Consider the following 7,902-nt stretch of genomic DNA (forward strand, 5'->3'; position numbering starts at 1 on the left):
ACCTTTTAGCATATGTAAAGAAAAATGAATGGTTAGGATCGTTGATATCACTTTCCGATTTTTACGGTTAACTGAAATATGTGTTGGTGTTATATAGTTTCTAGAAACTTTATAAACTTTGAGCAATTTTTCACTAATGGTAAAACTCTGAACGTAATATCGACAATATAGTATGCATATACTAATTTAATATTATATATTTTTTTTTTTTGGGGTCAAGTTATGTTTTTCATTTTCATTATTTACTTATTAAAATATATTTCTTTAACGGATAACACATTGGGTCATAATACCTGATAATATTAACAGGTTAATTTTCGGGTTGGGTCATATTACCCGTTTATTTTTAATAACAGTAATAACAGGAAAATGCCATGTGTCGTTTGTTGGTTAAAGGTGTCTGTTAGTATTGATAAGTTTAGTTAGAAGGGTAGAAATGTAATTCAGACTAGTATATATATATATATATATATATATATATATATATATAGCTATAGGTGCCATCATATGATATTCGTATTGTAATAATTCCATTGCCTAAGAAATACAATCCTTTCATATGCCATTGTTGTTCTTCGACTCTCTCTCATCCTTCTAGAAATCCTTTCTATTTTTCTTCTGTTAATATGGTATCATTGCCATTCTTGGCATGCTGTCGTCGATTCTGGTGATCTTCCACTACTTTGATGAGTTGTTGAAGCTACGAATTTCTGCGATTTTGTATCTGTGATTTAGGGCGTTTGGTGATTGAAGAAGGAGTTGTTCTTTGAAGAGTTGATTAGGTGATTCGTATATCATCTGTGATTTAGGGCGTTTGGTGATTGGAAAATGAGTTGTTCTTTGAAGAGTGGATCAGGTGATTCGTATATCATTTCTTTGTTCTACGATAGTTTTATGGTTCACAAACTATGAACTGGTGGTTTGATACTGTAATTCTTGAAGATTTGTGATGAAATTTTTTTGCTGTTTCTGGGTATATTGTTGGAGTGTCAATCTCCATGGTTGATTTGATTTCTTGGAGTGTCATTCTCCTTGGTTAATTTTGGTGTTAGTCTTTGGGAAGATTTAGGAAGATCTCAGGAGTGTCAATCTCCTTAGTTGTTTCGATTTCTTGGAGTGTCATTCTCCTTGGTTAATTTTGGTGTTAGTATCTGGGAAGATTTAGAAAGCTATCAGGAGTGTCAATCTCCTTGGTTGCTTTGGTTTCTTGGAGTGTCATTCTCGGTGCCAATCTCTATAAAGATTTAGGAGGGGTAATTTGCATATACAGTGAGTTTGTTACTATGGCTTCTCAGTTCAAAGTTGAAAATATGTTGGGTATGTTAACGATAAAGCTGAGAGATGATAATTTTGCCAAATGGGCATTTCAATTTCAATTTGTTCTAAAGGGGTATAAATTGTTTGGTTTCTTTGATGGTATGAACATTTTCCATCAAGACTTGTTGTTACCACTGAATCAGCCGTTACAAATGAGATTTCTACTACATATATTGAGTGGGAAACCACAAATATGGCTCTTTTGAGTCTACTTCTTGCAACCATGACTGATGAGGCTATGAAGTATGTTCTTGGGTGTATAATCGATATGCATCAGTGTCTAAATCCAGAGTGAATCATTTGAAAACAGAACTACATACTATTTAGAAAGGCACAGACACTATTGACAAGAACTGTGATACTGGCCAGAGAATCTACCAATCTGAGATCAATTGATGGCTATTGGAGAATCTATTTCTGATAATGATGTTATGATTGCCGGTCTTACTGGTTCACCTAAGGAATACTCTGTGATTAGAACTGTGATACTGGCCAGAGAATCTACTATTACTCTTAAAGAATTTAGAGCACAATTGTTGGGTGCAAAGAAGGAAATTGAAAGGGAAGTGAACTTCCTGTCACATAATATGTCTGCTTTGTATATGCAAGGTTCTAGTTCTTCTAATGGTGCTTTAGTGACTGCAGCATCATCTTCAAATGCTCAAAGTCATAGTCATATTCCTGCGACAACTGGTGGTGTACTTATTCAAGAACCTTATGGTGCTCCTTCTGTGGTAGTCAATGGAAGTCATATTCAGCACTCAAATATCACTCAGTTACAGCCTCTTGTGCCTTATCATTATCATCTACCACCTCCAGAGTATTATGGATATGGTTTCGTTGGCCAAACCACTCCATCTAATCAGCAGAATTTCATACCTCAACATCATAATGCAAGTTATAGACCTTATAATGGAAACAATTTCAGAAACAATGGTGGTAATAAGAATAACAGTAGTGGCTATAAAGGCAAGTCTAACTACTCTAATGGCAATTCTACAAATCATTACTCTGGAGGTTCAAGACAATTTCAAAATGGTAATGGTTCATGGTATGGGAACACTGACACAAGGTCCAATGTTATGATAAAATGTTAGATATGTAACAAACGAGGTTATACTGCTACAAACTGCTTTCATAGAAACTTAAACTTTTCAGCTCCTGGATTTGCAATTGAATGTCAAATATGTGGAAAAAGAGGACATGTTGCACTAGATTGTTTTCATCGAGCTAACTATGCCTTTCAAGGTCAGGCACCACCACCATCTCTCTCTACTTTGAATGCACAACAGACACCTCAGTTTACATCCCATGATGCTTGGATCGTGGATTCTGGTGCTTCTCACCTTATGACAGCTGATATTAATGCTTTGGCATAAGTTACTCCTTTTGAAGGTGCTAAGAAAATCACTGTTAGTAATGGCACAAGCTTGCCAATCCGAAATATTGGTTCTGCCACATTGAAACACAACAACCATTCTCTTGTTCTTAATAAAGTTTTGCATGTTCCCAATATTACCAAAAGTTTACTTTCAGTAAAACAGTTGTGTGCTAATAATAAAAGTTGGTTTATATGTGATGAGTCTGAGTTTTTTGTGCAGGACAAGAAGACAAGGGAGGTAGTGTATCAAGGAAATAGTAGGCTTAAAGAACTGTTCCAGATTCCAGTGAAGCTTCATGCAAAGGGTCTGCAGATTACTTCAACGGTTCCAGAATCTTATTTGGGAAAAGTTGTGAACTCTGGTATTTGGCATCAAAGGTTGGGACATCTTGCTACTAAAATCATGCATTCAATGTTAAAACAATCTGGAGGTGTACTTAGAACAAATAATACACATAGTCTTTGTAGTTCATGTGTTCAAGGCAAAATGTCTAGGATTCCGTTTCCAGTTAGGGGTGATAGATGTATGTCTTTGTTTGGCAAAGTACACTCTGATATTTGGGGTCCATCTTCTATAAAGTCTTTGGGAGGCTATAGATACTATGTACCTTTAGTGGATGAATATACAAAGTTTGTGTGGATTTTTCCCATGAGTAATAAATCAGATGTGTAAACCATATTAGTGAAGTTTTACAATTTTATACTTAATTAGTTTGGAATATCAATCAAGTGTTTACAAATAGATGGAGGGGGAGAGTATACAAGCAAGTGTTTCACTTCATTTTTGGCCAGTAAAGGGATTATGCAGTTCATTTCATGTCCCTACACTCCCTAACAAAATGGGGAAGCAGAAAGGAAACATACAACGGCGGAGCCACTAACAAGGCTAGGGTGGGCTCTAGCATAGGGAGAGTTTTAGTTGTTTAAAGTTAAAAATACTGATAATTTAGATTATTTTATTATTTTTAATTGTTAAAGCCCACCCAATAAGTAAAAGTTCTGAACAAAAGGACTACTTTTAAAAAAAGTAAGAGTTAATAAATATTAAATAAATTATTTACTTTAATCAATATCAAAATTTATTATTATTAAATTTCAAATTGCACACGCACACTGACACACACGTCCCATTAAGTCATTTTATTTGATTAGTTTCTAGGGTCCTAGGGAGTAGTATAGTGATTAGATTAGGTTTTCTAGGATAGCCATCCGGTTTTAAAAAGTACATTTATTATTTTATTATTTTAGGTTTCTTAGGAGTTGTACTAATTTATTATTATATTTCGACTTTTAGGGTTTCTGTCACTTTCATAAAAGCTTTCGTCCCATCTGTGTCGTCTTTACACTGCAATTCACAGAAACAGAATCATAGAAACCAAGCATACATTACAAGTGAGAAAACTGATTGATTTTTCTTATCAAGTAAGTTTTTAACCACTTTATTCTTATGTCTTGATGATTTTATTTGTTTATTGCTTTAATTTTAAGAATTCGTACTTTAAAATTTCGATTTCAAGTTTAAATTTTTTTTTCTGATAGTCTAATAGATTTCTTAGAAATATAATTTATTATATAAACTTGCATTATTGTTGTTCAATTTGTTAGGTTAACCTTCAATGAAGAGATTAAGAACTATTGATTCATTTTTCAAAAAAAGAGATGATGGTGATAAATTAGAGAGTGATATACCTTCTGCATCTAATGATAACGCACCAATATCAACTGAGCAGCCTCATGATTCTCACCAGACATCTAATATAATTGAACCTCAAGAAAAAGTTTTTGATGATGCTTCTTTGGAATTGGAACGAGACCCGGGGAAACGGATTCAAATACATGAGCATCCTATTAATCAACAAGATGAAGTTCGACGTGCTTATATCAAAGCTGGGCCTTACCAACCGAAATTTCTTGAGTATCCTAGGTCTCGGTTTGGATCACAATATCGTCAATTTCAGTATTCTTGGTTTTCACAATTTCCATGGTTAGAATATTCTCCGACAACAGATAGAGTATATTGTTTCCCATGCTTTCTTTTTGGGACTGGTCCAGCAAGTCGTCCGACACTAACTGTTGATGGGTTTAACAATTGGAAAAGAGTTAACGACGGAAAGAATTGTATATTTCTTTCTCATATTGGAGGTCCATCTTCATTACATAATACTTGTGTTTCACGTGCGGAGGAATTGATGAATCCATCTCAGCATGTTGACAAGGTTATTAATCGACAATCAAAAGAAGAAATTTTGAAGAATCGGTTGCGACTCAAGGCTACAATTGAATGTGTTCGATGGCTTACATTTCAAGCATGTCCTTTTAGAGGATATGATGAATCAATGGGTTCGAAAAATCGTGGGAATTTTATTGAATTGGTAAAGCATACAACCAAGTTTAATGATAAGGTGGCTGCAGTTGTTTTAGAAAATGCACCAAAAAATGCCAAATATTCCTCACCCATGATCCAAAAGGAGGTTTTGAACATTCTCGCCAACATAGTACGAAGAAAAATTCGTGAAGAAGTCGGGGATGGTGTTTTTTGTATTCTTGTTGATGAAGCACATGATATTGCTCATAGAAAGCAAATGGCCATTATTTTAAGATTTGTTGATAATGATGGTTTTCTACGAGAACGGTTTTTAGATATTGTGTGGGTTGAAGACACTACTACAACAACACTTCACAGGAAAATAAAAAAAGTCTTTGCTTTCCATGAGTTGGCTATAAACAAGTTACGAGGTCAAGGCTACGATGGTGTGAGTAATATGCGAGGTCAGTGGAATGGGCTACAATCTTTATTTATTAAAGAGTGTTCATCTGCTTATTACGTGCATTGTTTTGCTCATCAACTGCAATTGGCATTAGTTGCAGCATCAAAAGAAGTAGCTGTTATCTGGTTATTCTTTTCAACATTAGGTTCAATTGTAAATGTTATTACTACTTCTCCAAAGCGTCATACTCAGCTGCAGGTTGCACACACAATGAACATTGAAGAGTTGGTGGGTGCTGGTGAACTTAAGACGGGAAGATGAGCTAATCAAATCGGTACTATACATCGACCTAGAGCTACTCGTTGGGGTTCTCATTATGATTCAGTGTGTGACTTGATACATATGTGCGACGCGTCTTGTACAGTACTTGAGAACATAAAGAATGATAGATCTGCTACAAACTCTTTGCGTGGGGAAGCTACTGGTGCTTATAATGTAATCAGATCCTTTGAATTTACTTTCATCTTGCATCTATTGCAGGAGATCATGGGAATCACTGATATCCTTTGTCGTGAACTGCAAAATAAGTCACAAGACATTCTGAATGCTATGAATCTAGTCACTACTACAAAAGATCTCCTCCAGAAGTTACGATTGGATGGTTAGGCTACCTTTATTGATAAAGTGAGTTTATTCTGCAAAAAACCTGACGTTGATATGCTCGATATGAATGCTCAATACAAAGTAGGAATTGGCCGTTTTTGTCAGCAAACAGATCATATTACATTTGAGCATCATTATCACATTGATATCTTCAATAATGCAATAGATTTTCAGTTAGCAGAGCTAAATAGCAGGTTTAGTGAGGAGGCAATGGAACTTCTTATTCTCAGTTTAGCTTTAGAACCAAGAGAAGCTCTTAAGGCGTTCAACATTGATCACATTTGCAAGCTTGCAGAAAAAATTTATTCTATGGATTTCACAGAAAAAGTGCTACATACGTTGAGATGTGAGTTGAAAATCTATGAATCAGACGTACCGCATCATCCTGTCTTTCAAAAAATGTCAACTACTTCGGAATTATGTCGGGGATTTGTTGAAACAAAGAGGTCCGAAAGGTACTATTTGATTGATAGGTTAATTCGACGTGTATTAACTCTTCCCGTTTCTACAGCAACTACCGAACGCGCTTTTTCAGCAAGGAATCTTATTAAAACAAGACATCGCAACAAGATGGAAAGTGAATTTCTAGCAGATTCAATGGTTGTGTACATTGAAAAAGAGCTTGCCGAAAAGATTGATTCAGAAGAAATAACCAAGGATTTCAATTCCATTAAGGATCGAAGGGCACAACTTGAATAGGTACTTTTTCTTTTATTTGTTAAGTTGTTATGACAAGATTGATGATGTATGTTTCTTTCTACTATAAGTTGCAACTTCAAATGTTTTCTTTGTTAAATCTAGTTGAAACTTGCTTTATTCTAAATTTCTTACTTTAAATTATTGCTTTCAAGTTTGTCATTGTGTAACTTTATGTAAGTAACAAAAAAATTTAACCATTTGATCTCCTAGTAATAATTTTAGTTTAGCCCACCCACCAAATAATTCCTGGCTCCACTATTGGAAACATAGACATATTATTGAAACTGCCTTGACCATTCTTAATGCTGTTGGATTGTCAATTGAGTTTTGGTACTTTTCTTGTGATCATTCTGTATTTTTAATTAACAAAATGCCTTGCAAAACACTGTCGTACAAGTCTCCATATTAGTTATTGTATAGCAAGGCTCCTGATATACAACACTTAAGGATTTTTGGTTCTGCAGTGTTTCCATGGTTGAGACCGTATAATTCTCATAAGCTTCAATCAAGATCTGTTATGTGTGTATTTTTAGGATATGCAATGGGATATAAAGGGGTTATATGCTACAATTTACAAACAAAGAAGTGTATTATTTCAAGACATGTAATTTTGTATGAGACTGTGTTTCCAGCAAAACTGGTTCAATCTCAGATATCAAGTTCTTCTCTAATTAGAGAGGAAGCCATTCCATCCTCTGTGATAATACCAGTCCCAATACCAGTCAGACATTCATCTTTAAATAGTTTGGGACATTAGCATGTAGTGCATGGTTTAAATGAGAATCAGTCTACTTCATTAGTTACATCAAGAATTAATCACTCTCTGGGAACTGAAAGTCTTCACAATTCTGTGTCACAAACTGAGAATGCAACATCTCAAAATGGTGGAATAGCTTCTGAAACAACAAATGGCCATACTTTTTCCACTTCACTTGATACACCTCCCTTGTTTCCTGTCATCAATCCTACACAACTACATGTAATATTACCATTCCCCAACTCCTCAACTAATGCCAATTCATCTAGTTGTTCTCATTCATCTGCTAGACAAGGTGGCATTCAGACGACAGGAGTTATCACTAGGAAAAATTATGTAACATTTCTTGCTGCAATACCAGAACTTAATTCTTTACA

Source organism: Malus sylvestris, chromosome 1 (assembly GCF_916048215.2).
Source record: "Malus sylvestris chromosome 1, drMalSylv7.2, whole genome shotgun sequence".
Lineage (NCBI taxonomy): Eukaryota > Viridiplantae > Streptophyta > Magnoliopsida > Rosales > Rosaceae > Malus > Malus sylvestris.